The 16,114-nt window shown below is 37.5% G+C and overlaps 1 pseudogene; it reads right to left on the minus strand.

The window, feature by feature from the left end:
• Positions 1-11,870: 11,870 nt before the first annotated feature.
• On the minus strand, positions 11,871-12,015 carry LOC129147299 (small nucleolar RNA SNORA48; annotated as a pseudogene).
• Positions 12,016-16,114: the final 4,099 nt, after the last annotated feature.

Below are 16,114 nucleotides of genomic sequence, written 5' to 3' on the forward strand. Positions count from 1 at the left end.
CACGTGCTCAGAGCAACAGAATTAGCCCACAGCTGGGCAAATCATCTAACACCTGACTACACTGGAGTATTGGATGGTGACCCTTGAGATCTCAAGGCTGACAGGAAGCTATGTCTTGATGTGGCTGCCCAGCATTAGGAGAGAGTGTCTACCACATATTCATAGCGGGGTAAAGATCAAAATTTAAAGTACAGTCTTTACCAAATGTATATCAGTTTTGAATTGTCGTGAAGTTGAAAATGTTTAAATCAAATTATTGTAAGTCAGGGAAGTAAGTATGGGTGCCAGACCTGGCCACTCTTTCCCTTCACATTCCATGATGATCTCGAACACCATACTTCAAAGAAATTGTCCTGCAGGATAGAAGGAGCTAGGATACCTGAATGGCTGTAGAAGGGCTCCTTGCCTCTCCCTATGGTTTGTCACATGACAAATTACTGGGCTAAGCCATTGAGAGTTGGGCTTGCTTAAGCATTTAGTTTCCTACACTGACTATTGCAGTTTGATACCAGGAATGGAGTCCCACTGTAGCAAAAAGCTTAGCTCCATGTCATTGTCTTTGTGACAGAGACTGTGCAGTGCATAAACAGACTTTCACAGCTGGAAAACTGATGATCCATGTTACACTGGGGCAGAACTTTGGTGACACCATGCGTTATGAGGACCTGGAACAAAGTCCAGGCCAGCATCTCTAGAGGAAGTGGATGGAAAGAAGTAAAACCTTACTGTGTATAGACGATCATTTGCTGTTTCCCAAGAAGGAGATAACTTCAGAGACCATTGGACACAATATAATAAGAGAAAGAGAAGAATCCAGAGAAGATGATAGTCTTGGAATTCTTGGCATTGAAGCCTTAGAAAATGTGTGTGCTTTTAAGCAAAAGAAAAGGGAAATAAATTTGACAAAACAGCAAAGACCCATTAAGATTCAGGCTTTTATTTTTTCCACTCAAACTAGTTTCGCCTCAAGGTACAGCCATTTAGTTAATAGAGATAAATGCTGGGCAAGGATGCAAAGAAATGATGCAGACTTTAAAAATATGGCTACAGAAGCATTTATATATGGTTATTGGCACCAGGAATGAACTAGGGACGAATAGATCTGAAACCCATTAAGTTCTGGAGGAATTATATAGTCAATGGAATTATGAGTTCAATTTCGAACACTCTGACTTAGAAAAAATATATATCTAATGGCATCCAAGACCTCTTTCAAATGAGGTAAAAGAAAACTCACTCCCATCCATTAAGGATAGCACTAGGGTCCATGGAAAAAAAATGAAGAAATACTTCCTTTCAAAGAACAGAACAGAAATAATCAGAGAACATCTTTGCCTGCCAGGTTAGGGACCCCATGCTCACCTCTAAAGATCCCGACATTCCCCAGACTGCTGACTATATCCCCATTGCATTCTCTCCATTTGGACGATGTTATGGGAGTAATGCTACCCCATATGCTGTAGTATATTGGTGAGAGGGTAGGTTGGTCAAACCAAGAGTACTCACATTCTGACTGAGCAGTAGAAAGTACCGCATGTTCTCCTAGAGATCTTGGCCCACGCTGCATGCAGTGACTAACGAGTGGGATTCTGGGTGTTCTGGGTGTGGAGCAGTGTCCCCTGTCCATGGAATAAAGAGTGAAGTGGGTATTGGTGGACCCAGAGTAGATAGACACAGGCTGCTAGTACTAGATCAAGCCCATTTCCTGCTCTGATTCATGGACTGAGCCAACCCCCATTGCTCATCACTTTTCCTCCACTTTATGGTTTATCTCAGGGGCTTTGTAAAAGCCAGTGGCGTCACAAGATGAAAAGCATCTTGAACTTGCCTGCAAGGAGCTGAAAGTGTTTGTAATCTACCTGTGACATGAGGGAGGCTTCTGTGAAGTTGGAATCACATGTGACAGGCAGGTATGAACTTATCCTGATGAATATATTTCTTTAGAGTTTCTTCCAAATCTCAACAAGTAGACTTGTAGTTTACCTGTAAACTTCTATACAAATGGTGGTCATGATATTTTTATTTTCCATTACAGACCTTGCTGATATGCTTATTTAATCAATATTCAGAGATTTGCCTAAAAGCGAAAAGACATTGAAAAATGAGGTTAATAACTTTTACATAATTATATATTAAATATCAATTTGTAATTAATTTCAAGAATAAGAATTGGCCATATTAATATATGCCTTTAATTACATTAGGTAATTAAATTTCACAGTTTAAAATTACAATTAGTAAATTTTTCATGTAATAACCTTTTTGAAATGTGTTCTTTTTAAATCAGAGGAAGCAATGCACTACAGATAAAGTAAAAAAATCAAGGCTGGCCTTCATTCTTGCTTTTATTACTTGCAAATTTTGTAACTTTTGACAAGTAATTCCTTGCTCAGTATCTGTAATTCATATATTAAAACATGAAGTTAGAAATATGTGTTATTCAGCATTTTTGTCAAGTTTTCATAATTGAATCAATTAAAAAGTGCTAGCCCAATAGACACTCAGTGAAAACTACCTATATTCTTTTAATTGTTCACTTTCCCCATAATAGTTGCAATTATGAATCAAATTAATTTTTATAAACAGCATCCCCCTAAATCAGATGAAGCAATGTTGACAAGTGTGAAGTTACAGATAATAATCTATCTGTGTAAAATGTGAGCTTTAGGGAGGGATAAGAAGGAAATTATTCACCCAGAATATCATGTGACATGACATTCTACATTTTAGCCTTACAATTCATCATCTCCACTAATTGTGTCCAGTAAGGGATGTGTGTGGTCTATACTATCATTGAGCACTTCTATGTGGGATAGAGATTTTAGTCGGGCTTTAACCGTACAGCTGGGAGTCCTCTGCCCAGAACGGATGACATTAAAAAAGAGAAAGGATAGGATCACTGAAGCAAGAAATATATAGAGAGGAAAGCAAAATAAAAGTAGGACATTCAGAGTCTCGTAATGAAAACAGGATGAAAGATATAAAAGTGTAGTAGAAGTACAAATGATGCAATCTTCCTGAAGCCAGCTGAGTTTTCAGAGATTGGAATAAACAATACCTCAAGTATGGCAGGGATTTTATGGGGCATAAGAAATAAGAGAGATGTTGAGAAGCTGTATGAATGGCTTTGTGAATAACAAGAAAAATCACGCTTAAAATATGACATATCATGTCCTTTTCAAGATTTCCACTTTGTCTGGCATTTTCCTAACCATTCCAGACCACATCAAAAAGACCATTGCAGTTAGACTTAGCACTAATTATTATGACATAAGCAGACTCCCTTTTCAGAGTATTACAGACGTGGGCTATTTCTTGACTCTTTCCTCTATTTCCTCACCACTTGCACATTTCCTGATTATTGACTTATTACTTATTAATTTACAATTGCTAGAGTCATCCTACCCTTGGACATTTGATGAAATCTGCTCATGTTTCAGTTGTGTTCATAAAATAAGGGTTATTTCTATTTCGGGATGTCCTTTATAGGAATCTTTTATAATCTGTCCTTCCTTTTGAAAATACAGACTCACATACCACCCTAAAATCATTTCATTTTTTTCATTACCAAAACTAGACAAGCAACCAAACCAAAAACATTTTCCCTTGTATGACTAAGAAGAGCCACAGATTACTTACTAATTCAATTTATATCCATGTGAACACTGACATTTTTGAATTGATATTTAACTTTTATCAAATGCACATAAAAAGTAAAAAACAGCAAACTAAACCAAAGAGCAGGGGCATTCTGCAGCCCATGTTCTCTCCTCCTCTGATTCTTACTCCTAAGAGGCGTCTACTTTGAAAGCCATTTATTTGTTGCTCTTTATGCCATTTGCCTCATATTTCTAAATAAGGGTGCTGCTACATATAGTTTTACATCTTGTCTTAGTAGTTCACATTACAGAAGATGAGGATTCAGCTTTCTCACAGTACTGCTCCTCGACCCAGGAAAGTGAGACTCCTGCCTCCACCCTGTTTCTCAATGGGCGTCCGTGTCTAAGTGCTTTCCTTTGAGTAGGACTCACCTGACTTGGAAGTTTGCTTTTTTCCCTATTAATTTAAAATCATGCTATCAGAGATTCAGGCAATTACAAAAACACTGCCAACAGCTTCCTAGTCACAATGTGTTACGTTTTGCAAGCCAAAATGTTTGTTGCCCTCTTTCAAATTGCAATCTAAAAACAGAAAAGGAGTACAAAAATGTTGGGTAGTTCCTATAGGGGATATACATTGCTTAGTCGATGAAAGATAACATACTGATAAATATCAACATATTAAGTAGTATTTAATGCACCCCACTGAGATTTTTAAAAAGCATTTTCTGAATAGTTAATAAAAAACTTGTGAAAAGAAAATCTAAAAGAAATGAAAGAAGAGAAATATAAGCATACCTGTAAATAATTTGTCATAGTTCAGCCTCAATAGATATAGTTAAAATAATTAACTAGTAATTAACAACAGTACTGAAACTGTTTTTGCTGTTTTGCAAGTCATTATTAAGAATACTAACAACCTCAATTAAGGATTTTCAAATAATTAAAGGATTAACTAAGAACAGATAATGCCCTTTCAATTTATTTCCCTCAATAGGGGCGATGGGTCACAGTTGTTTGAAGAGAGACAATTAGAGGCTCTTCTTGCTTCATCTATTTACATAGAGAATAAAAGTTTTGATAGTAAGGTAGGTTGTAAAGTGTAAAATTAGATCAAATACAGTATGCTAATTTAACAATAGATAAGGAAAATACATTAAATTATAATTAAAAACTGGGGTTATAATGTTTGTTTATTTTTAATAATTTTAAACAACTTAGAGAAAAAATATAAGCATTACCAAGGAGAGTGATGGGCCTAAAGGATCTTGGGTTACAGATTTAAATTTAGAGTTTATTTGGCCACTACTATCTGAGGGAAGAACTTGAGGTACAAACACTATTTTTTATTAAGTAGTGCTCTTTGGTGTGATTAAGACATATTTTATAATGTTCCTTAAAATATTCCTCCAGTCACACTAAGGATCTTGAGTTTACAAATAGCTTTATACTGGTGTCTAGATAGGGATTACATACATTTTAATTAATAGAACAAAGTAATTACTTTATTAATTAAAGGGAAAGGATTATGCTTTATTATTTGTTTCACATTTTTTATTAGTGTCCTTTGCTTACATATTTATATTTATTTTATCATGTGATTGTTTTGCCTTAGTCCTACTCCAAGATTGAACTATTGAAGTAACTACATTAATAAACATTTGAATATTTAATTTAATCTGGTATGGATTTGGCCTCTGAAAAAATTGAGGCTTTTATTTCAATATAGCAACAGAGTTTAAATCTATCAACTATCTAAATATTGATAACACTTCTGTAATAACACAGATTAGACATGGAAAATAATGCTTATAAAAATGTCCAGGTAAAATATAGTTTTAAAATATTGAAAATTGCTGAAACCTGTCACTAATTAGAGGATAACCATTGTCCAAGTCATGTAAACAAAGGATATGAAATAGTATGTAGCTTTGAAATTAGACATTTTACCTTATAATAGGAAGGTAGATATATAGGAAGTGAACTAAAAGTAACACATATGAAAATATATAAAAGAAAGAAGAAATGACAGGGATGCTTTGCAGATGATAATATAAAAAACGATGTAGGAATTTATGAAATTCAAAGAGAATAAACAATGCAAGATGTGAAAAGTAGAATTATAAATATTTAAGAGAAATATAACATGAATTTTAATAGTTAACTGTTTAATTTGATGTAAATTAAATATTTCACCAGACCTGAAAGTGTGGAGTTCAAATATAGCCATATTATTTTTCCTACTGAATAATTTGTAAAGAAAACTTGATACATGTGTTTTGATATATCTACAAATGTGATATGTAATAGCACTTACCTAATAAAATAAAATTCATGTTAGACACATGGAACAGAGAATAATGTAATCAAAATTGGTTAAAATTTTCCAGATATTATTAAGAAATATTAGAAACTATATCATTTCTTTATGAGACTAATATGGAGAGCAACTGATAAAGATTATTTTCTTATAATCTATGTTATGAAAAAATTTAGCTAAAAATTGCGGTATAAATGGACATTGATAGATGGCACATAGAGCATTTTGATGAGATTTACATTTGAAAAGGCCATAATTCCAATAGGACTTTGGACCAGTAATAACGTGTTGACATCCAACACTCTTGTTAATCTGCTCCTCCTCTTGGGCTTGTTAAAATTCTCCAGAAGTCAGTAACTGACAGCTTCTTGATTATTTTCACAGGAATTTGAGTTGAAGGTAATTATACCAACTAAGCTATTTACCTATAATTTTCAAAATTTTACAGCACAAGAGCAGAAGAAAGATTATTTGACCAAAATCCAATCACTTTAATTATTAACACAATTTCATTTTTTACTCATACAGACTTTTCTAACATGAAATCAAATGAATTATGATAGCAAATGTTCACAGTTATTTAGAACAGGATATAAATGTAAAGATGCTCTACTTCTATGTCACTGAAGCAGTTAAAACAAGGTGCCAATTGTCATAAAGCAAATCTGTGGAGGCTCCGTGCCATAGTGTCCTAAGAGTAATGAACATGGAGGCCACAAACTGAGCAAGTCACAGCTTGGTCCTCACTGCCCCTGTGCATTGGAGACAACTATCAATGCAAACTCTAAATCACAACCAGAGTCCATGAGAGATTTATTTCATTGATTCAACAGGCATTGCCCTCTTGCATAACCTCTGCTGAGCAGTAGGACAGATCAAAGGGGCTCTTCACAGAAGATGATGTTTTGCAAAGAAAGATGACTAGAGTTTCATCGGGCAGGAGGTGTGGGAATGAAATATGATTTGCTGAAGAAGGGGCAGGAGAGGAAGGGTGCGGCATTGGTAGAAAACACAGGGCATTTCACCACATCTCTGAGATCCTTAGGAGAATCGTGTGGCCTGTTGTCATTTTCACAGGCTTCCAGGGTAAAAACCTTGGAAATGAGCCTTCAGTATTAAAACTTTTCAACCTAGCCTGTACATTCCTGAAAACCACTGAAGTCGTTTTATAAAAGAAAAAAGTTGTCATAGCAATCTCATATATTCTGAAGGTTTTTTCCATATCCTACCTAATAATAGACAAATATGCAAATTGACCATACCTCCGACACATAAATAATGTGCATAAATAATGCATTCGATGAATCTAAAGAGAAATAAAATTACAACTTAAATGGCTAGCACCCCTAATTAGCAGAGGGCCGGCCTGTGCTTCTCCTGCCTGGAAGGCTTGCTTCTCAGGGAGGCACCTGCCAGCTGACCCCTGCCTGGAGGCACACATGTTTCCTGCTTTTCTTACTAAAGCTGTGCCCCGCTTTTTACTCCCAACATCGCACTCTTGCCTTATTTTTCTTTGTGGACTTTTAATATTAGGGATGGTACATTTCACAGAGTATTTGGCATTATTTTACATAATAAATGTATTACATATGCATAAATATCTTTAAACAAAGAAACTTTATATACAAACTAGAGGCCCAGTGCACGAATGCGTGCACAGGGGGTTGGGGGGGGGCGGGTCCCTCGGGATGACCTGCAGGATTGGGCCCCAGTTCACACACCCAGGCTCATAGCCCCGGCTCACACCCCCAGACTCACTGCCCGGCAGCCCCACCTGGCACTCTGCCGTGGCCTGGCACCACCCCCTCACCTACTCCACCATCCTGCCTATGGGATGATTGATCGGGGCCGCCCCCCCTTACCCCCCACTGCAGCCTGCCTGGCTCCCTCAGCACCTGGGAGCTGGGTGGTGGCTACATCCCCAGCCGCTTTCTCTGGTCACAGTCTGCTGGGCAATGGGCGGGGTGATTGTGCCTCCACTTACACCCGCCTTGGCCTGGCACTGCCCGTTCACCTACTTCACTATCCTGACATTGTCCCATTCGAGTTGGGGCCCATCAAGGCCAGCAGTGCTTCCACTCCTGCCTGCTGCCAGCACTGCATCGCTGATGCCCACCATCTTCTGCACTGCCCCCTGGTGGTCAGCACACATCATAGCAAGCGATCCAACTCCAGGTCAAACTTCTGGTCGAACGTTTTGCATATTAGGCTTTTATTTTTATTTATTATTTTTTAAATATATTTTATTGATTTTTTACAGAGAGGAAGGGAGAGGGATAGAGAGTTAGAAACATCGATGAGAGAGAAGCATCGATCAGCTGCTTCCTGCACATACCCTATTGGGGATGTGCCTGCAACCAAGGTACATGCCCTTGACCAGAATCGAACCTGGGACCCTTGAGTCTGCAGGCCGACGCTCTATCCACTGAGCCAAACCGGTTAGGGCTTAGGCTTTTATTATATAGGCAACATGTTCCGTGAAGTTGCAAGTCTGCCAGAAGCAAATTAAATAACATTTTTTGGTGCAAAAGAAACCTCTTGTCAAATCTAAAAGTTAGAATTACTTTTTTTTTTTTTTTTGCATATAAAGACAATTACATGAAAAAAGTGAAAATTCACTGCATAAAAAGTCTATCATGTGGTTTTCAGATTATTCTTTGATATGTATCATACCTAATCAAATAAAATGTTGTTTTTGGTACATATCATTATTGTAGAACAATGTCCTATCCTATATAATAAAAGGCTAATATGCAAATTGTCCCCTTGACTGGGAGTTCGACCAGGGGGTGGGGCCAGCCAGCCAACCTCCCACATCCCCTCCCCCAGGCTGGCCTGGCCTGATAGGCCCAGATTGGGGCTGGATGGTTGGACTCCACCCGTGCACAAAAGACTTATATTATGAGTGGTAAGAGACTGATGAGTTATAAACCTATCTAAAATAAAAGAAGTGGTGGGAAATGCATCCTAAAGTAAACTTGCAGTTATATTATTGTTCATGATTTTATGTAACTTTAGTCATTTGCTTGAATTATGTACTGAAATGGTGGCCTTGGAGAATATTCAATAAATACTTCTGCAAGTTTGTAAGTAAATTAAAATCAAACCAGATTTTGGGGGATACTGTAATTGGTGGAAACAACTAGCTGAAATAAAAATTTAGGTACTTTTCTTGTACAAGATAAAATAATAGGCATATTTATTTCTTTCACACGCCATTAACATTCAGATAGAAATGCTGTTAATTAGTAGAATAATGTCTATAGAAATTAACTCTATGAAAATACCAGAATATCATTGCTAATGAAGGCTGACTGTAATTTAAAACAAATAGAATATTTTTGTGAAATATGTAATTTTTAAAGATATTTTGGACCAAATAATCACATTTTCTTGAATTATTTATACCCTGGATTACCTCTCTGACAAGTCCATGCAGCTTGAAATTTATTTTATTTTATTTTATTGTTTAAAGTATTACATATAGTAGTACATATATCTCCTTTTTTTCCCCATTGACCTTTCCCCAGCCTCCCCTACCCCCTGGCACATGCCCTCATCCCCACCCCCCAGTGTCTTGTGTCCATTGGTTGTGATTATATGTATGCATACAAGTCCTTTGGTTGATCTCTTTCCTGCCTCCAAACACTCCTTAGTCTTCCTGCTGTAATTTGACATTCTGTTCGATGCTTCACTGCCTCTGTATCTATATTTTTATCCATCAGGTTATAATGTTCTTTATTATCTATAAATGAGTGAGATCATGTGGTATATTTCTTTCATTGCTTGGCTTATTTCACTTAGCATAATGCTCTGAAGATCCATCCATGCTGCTGCAAATGGTCAGAATTCCTTCTTTTTTATAGCAGCGCAGTATTCCATCAATGAAATTTACTTTACAGGAAAATTATGTTTTGTTTTAACTCCAAAGGTTTCCCCAAGAGGTAACAATGAGACATTCTGACGTCAATAGTGCTGATTCAAATCCCTGTTTAACCTAATATGAAAGGTTAGATTCTGCTTCTTTCTGGACAGCCTCCTGCCTAACTCAGCAAGCAGAGAGGGCGCTCTGGTAGGTTACCCGTGTCACCAGCGTTACTAGTTACAAGTGCTAAAGACAGGGCCAACGTGCACGTTACTACTTTTCTTAGTATTCCTATGTTTTCCTTAAAAGACTCCTCCCTGCCCTTGCTGGTGTGGCCCAGTTGGCTGGGTGTCATCTGGTGCATGTACGGTAAAGGTTGCCAGTTTGATTCTGGGATTCGGGCTCAACCCCCAGTAGGAAGGGTGCAGGAGGCAGCCGATCCATGTTTTGTTTTGTTTTTGTTTTTATATATTTTATTGATTTTTTACAGAGAGGAAGTGAGAGGGAGAGACAGTTTGAAACATCAATGAGAGAGAAACATCAATCAGTTGCCGCCTCCCCCCCCCCCCCCGCACACCCCCACACTGGGGATGTGCCCACAACCAAGGTACATGCCCTTGACCAGAATAGAACCTGGGACCCTTGAGTCCGCAGGCAGATGCTCCATCCACTGAGCCAAACCGGTTAGGGCTGATCCATGTTTTGCTCTCACATAGGTGTTTCTCTGAATCCTCACCAACATCTGTCATCTCTTGTCTTGCAGTCTAACAGGTGTGAGGCCACAGCTCACTGTGGTTTTGATTTGTGTTCTCCTGATTATTTGTGACCTTGTGCACATTTTCATAACTTGTTGGCCATCTCTATGTCTTCTTCAGGAAAAAGTGTACAAAAGTCCTGTGGGGAGAAAGCCAGTGACATCCACAACAGGTCTGAGTGGGCTGTGCTGGCTCTTGGTTTGTTTGGTGACAAAAGCTGTTGGGTTTGTCTACACAGCAGGTCACTGGGAACCAATTGCTCTCGCCTGTGGCTCAGGTGGGAGCTCCAGCTTTTTTCTCGTTCTTAGCCATCTCTGTGCCTCTCAGCTTTGCAGGGCTCTGGTGGGGCAAAACTGAAGTGGGACCTTCATGTGGTGTCCCCACAGGCTGGGAAGCTGGTCACTCACTCTCCTTCTCAGAGGAACTCTTTCTAAATGAAGAGTTCCCTCTTGTTACAAAGCAATGCTGGTTTGAGGGATAAAATGAAACAGGTAGCTTCCTTCTGTTTCTGTGGCTATTCTCATGTTTTTTGTTCCACTGTGTGGCTGCCATTTCCCAAGTGGACTTCAGAACTGTTTCTGTTGATGGACAGCCGTGTCATTGTTGCCCATGGAGATGGAGGTTAGCCTCCAACTCCCCCATCATGGCCACAACACTGTTGGCAGTTTTGGGACAGTCTATGTCCCCCAAAAATGTACACGCATTTTGTTTTTTAATTACATTTATTAGGGTGACGTTAGTCAGGTGTGGGTTTCTATGTTACAAGATCTGTATATTGCACCCTGTGCCCACCATCTAAAGTCAAATCTTCTCTGTCACTATATATTGAGGCAACATGAGATAAAGGACCAACCTTTCCCTCTGGAAACCACCGCATTGCTGTTAGTGTTCACAAGTTTTAGTTTAATATCCCACATATGAGTAAAACCATATGGTTCTTAGCTTCTTCTGACTGACTTATTTCACTTAGCATAATATTCTCAAGGTTCATCCATGTTGTTGCAAATGGCGCTATTTCACCCTTTCTTATGGCTGAGTAGTGTTTCATTGTGTGTATGCATCACATCTTCTTTATCCAGTCCTCTGTCACAAAACATTTTGATATTTTCCATGCTTTGGCCACCATGAATAATGCTGCAATGGATATAGGAGTACATATTTCTTTGCGAATACATGATTTCAAGTAACTACTGAAAAATGATTGGGTCAAATAAGAAATAAAAGATGAGATCAAAAGATATATAGAGACAAATGATAATGATAGTACAACATGTGAAAACTTCTGGGAATCCAGCAAAAGAAGTAATAAGAGGAAAGTTTATATTATTTTTTTATGTGCCTCAGGCATGAAACAGCTCTGGCCACCAACACAGGCATCAAGCTAGGATGAACTAAGGACTGTACATCTGCTTTGCCCCTGATTGATATAAGAGCAACATCACCAATCAGATGTCTCCTTGCCCATTGCCAGGGGGTGAAAGTTTATATTATTACAGGCCTATCTCAAGAAACAGGAGAAATCCCAAGTAAACAACTTAACATCACATCCTAAAGAACTAGAAAAAGAAAAACAAAAGCAACCCAAAGTCAGCAGAAGAAAGAAAATAATAAAAATTAGAGCAAAATGGAATGAAATAGAGAACACACAGTCTATAATTTTGAATAATTATAAAAGCAGTGCTTGTACTTCAACTTTGTTTTCAAACTTCCACTAGCATTTCAGGATGAATTTCCTTAGTTCAAAGCTTAGTCTGGCTGAGAGGAAAGAAAGGTCAGCTGTTAAAGTGTATCTACATGTTCTTGGGACACCCTGCATCTGGGATGCTTGTGCTCTTGCCATTTTCTTCCATCTCTGACTCAACAGCATTGTTGTTCATCCCTGAATTAACCTGAAGATAGATATGTTAATTTGGGAACATGAAAACACCCAACTCTTTTAGAAAATATTTCTCATATGACATTGGGGTGGAGTCTGCCCTCCTTTAGGTATGTGATAGCAAAGCTTGCAGTTCTTTTTGGTGTGTATTAATCTGATTCTAACTATTATTCATTAATATACTTATCTTCCAGTCTTGTAGCTGAACTCACACAAACAAACAGAAAGGAGATTGGTGGTTATCAGGGGATGGAGGTGGGAGTGGGGAAGATGGGAGATGTTGGTCAAAGGGTACAATTTTCCAACAATGAGATGATATAGTTCTGAGGTTCTCGTGGACAGTATGGTGACTATAGTTAACAATACTGTGTATTATATACTTGAAAGTTGCTAAGAAAGTCAGTCTTAAATGTTCTTACCACAATGCAACATAATTATGTGAGATAATAGATATGGTAACTAACCTTATTATAGTTACTATTTCACAATATATTTGTGTCTCAATCATCACCATTGTATACCTTAAATGTACATGATTTTATATATCAGTTGTATCTCAATAAACTCTTAATTTATAAAAAATTAGTGAAAGAAATCTCCAAAGGAACTTCAAGGTGAAAAGGAATCACATGACCTTTGACCTTTCAGCTAGCTGGTGTTAAATCATCCTGAGGAAACCTAATATCAAATCTGGTTAGAAACATTTCATAACCAAGACATTAATTTGAAGAACACAAATTAATAAATTGCTCTATATGTTGACACCCCTCTTTTATTTTACAGTTTTATTAAAAACTAGAGGCCCAGTGCATAAAATCTGTGCACGGGTAGGGTCCCTAGGCCTGGCTGGCAATCAGGGCTGATCCAGGCTTTCTGGCTGTCAGACAGGGCCTTCCTTCATTCCACACAACCCCCTGGTGGTCAGCGCACATGATAGCAAGCAATCAAGCTCCCAGTCTCCCGGTCGAACTCCCGAGGGGACACTTTGCATATTAGCTTTATATATATATATATATATATATATATATATATATATATATATATATATATATGGAGTTGCTTCTGTCTGCACTAGGAATGTCTTGGCCAATGACTTTTGATGCACTGTAATTAATGGCTGTGATTGTAATGATTCTTCACTTATATATTTGCCTTCAATCTTAACTACCTGAAAAACATTTTCTTAATTTTATGTTAATAATTTTAAAAAATACTTTAATCTTGTTTTATATTTCTGAACTTCATGAATAAATCAAGTTTTCCACTTAAAATGAACATATTGCATTCCAAACAACCATCTCCACCTTCAATCAGTCCTCTGGTTGGCATTTAGACAGGACTGCAAAGATCTTACATTCTCCAAATTCCCAAACCTTCTAAGTTCTTAGTGTCTCAATATTGTTTTCACATACTGCTGGTCAAAAGAAATATCTAGGAATTCCTCTTTTAAAGTACTTGTGTCCAAAGGACAAAATGATATTAATTTGTGTGATATAAAAAAAAGATGTAGATGTTTTACATTAAAAAACTAACATATCATGGCTTCCTTATGAATTTTCTGAAGTGCAACAGTGCTCCTCAGCAGACACCCTTTATGATCCAATAGCTTAGTTTTCCTTATGTTTGTTTTTTTTTGTTATTGATTGAGCACCAAATACAGGCAAGGCACTTTTACAGGCAAATAAATAGCAAAACAGTAGAAATTAAGTGACTGCTCAGGTATATAACTCATGAGTTGAAAACATATCTTTAAAATATCAATTTTGTGAAATTACTAATATATTTACCATCATTCTGATTAGTTCTTGCATGGCTCTTAAAAATCAATGTATCATTAAATGTAGTATATTCTACATTTTAAATATTTATGTATTCATCCTATTTAAGCTTTTCACTCAATATTTTACAGGAACATATTCACAGAGTAATGGCACATGCATTGGTATCATTTATTATTGATGTGATCCATCTTATTTATTTTGCAAAGAACATATTTCTGCTGGCTGACACATTTTCAGTAATCCATTTTTAAAGGTTGTTGAGGTTTCTCAAGTTATAGTTTTTGTGCCTTGAACTGACCTCATTTAACCCTTCCTTAAAAGGCCAGAATTGTTTTCTTAAAACCCCTTGCCTTATGGCCCTGGTTGGAGAGCTCAATTAGTTAGAGAGCCAGCCCACTAGATACTTCAAGGTAGGGGCACATGCAGAAATCTACCAATGGCTGCATGAATAGCTGGAACAACAAATCGATGTTTCTCTCTCCCTTCCTCTCTCTCTCTCTGAAGATCAATGAATTAAAAATAAAATGTTTTTAAAAAGTAGATCCAAAAATAAATAAAACGCCTTGCCTTAGAAAAGTAGTTTTCTGAGTATTTATATTTTACCTGTGTCTGTATTTGTCTTGTTTTATTTATATTTGATCTGTACTTGTTGTGTTTTATTTGTAGTGAGAACTTTTGAACTGAACTAAAGCACCATATGAACAGGCTCCTTCCATTTCTCATTGCCTTTAGTATTGGTGCTGCATGCGCACCCGTCTGCTTTGCATCACCCTTCTAGGCGGTGCTGGAACAGAGTGCTTGACTGCATCCAAGGCAGTTTTATTTCACCCGTGTCTCTACTGCAGTAACAAAAAGCCTCATGAGAAATACATGAAGGACATGGTGAATGAGGCAGCACAGTTGGTATAGGAGTCCATAGACCTTGTTAGTGTCTCTAGATTTCCCCCAGAACTATTTCTACCAATCTGGGCCTAAACCTCTCTCTACATGACTGTCCTCACTGTAGCCAGAACTGGTTGGACTCTGGATGCATAAGTTCCTGTTAGCTCTAACAGTCTCTGATTGGATGTTTTAGATATTGTGAAGAATTGGGGTTAGGGCCACAATTGTGACAAGTTTTGTCAGTGCCACAATGAGAAAGACCCCATGAAGTGTTCTGGGTTAATAAATTCTTAATTTGTGCAGTAGACTACTAATCTTATAATCTTTCTGTAAGATATTACATATGGAATTTTTCTATGCTATGGTTACCATACACCCTAAAATGATTTTAAAAAATGATGAAAGATATGGAGTAACTTTCACATAAGTTACTTGCTTAAAATACTAATTCTAAGCCACTTGCCCCACTTGTTTATTTCTCAAGAATGAACTTGATTGGGCCCATCTTCCCATGTAGGCAGCTCCCGCACTGATGCTTCTGTTTTACCTGTTCTAAAAATTCACGCAGCAAAGATATAGTAAGGTCCTCACTATGGAGAACCATTCACCCCTAACCAGACTGATGGCGGTTGGTGGGATTTGGTCCTGGATGTGAGAGTTCAACTGCTGCCAAACTAGGTCCACCACTGAAATGCTTATGTGTATGTGAATCAGGACCTCATAAAAGATGAAATTTCTGTAGAGAAGTGTTGCTCCCCCAAAGAAAAGTGGAATAACATCATTTATTTGACTAATTTGCACAAATATTAAAGTAATACTTATCTGATATTCCTTGAAAGAATATCTCATGTGAACCCTGAGAGTCAACAGTATTAATAAAAATTGATCCAGCATCTGTATCTGTCACTCCAAAGATGTGGCTTATAGACCACTGCTTTTCAATATTGTTTTCTTCTCTGCTTAGGGTTAGATACAGTCGATATGTATGAACTTGCAACTCGGATACTTGTATATTTCACATTCTATTTTGCTAGCA

Source organism: Eptesicus fuscus, chromosome 19 (assembly GCF_027574615.1).
Source record: "Eptesicus fuscus isolate TK198812 chromosome 19, DD_ASM_mEF_20220401, whole genome shotgun sequence".
Lineage (NCBI taxonomy): Eukaryota > Metazoa > Chordata > Mammalia > Chiroptera > Vespertilionidae > Eptesicus > Eptesicus fuscus.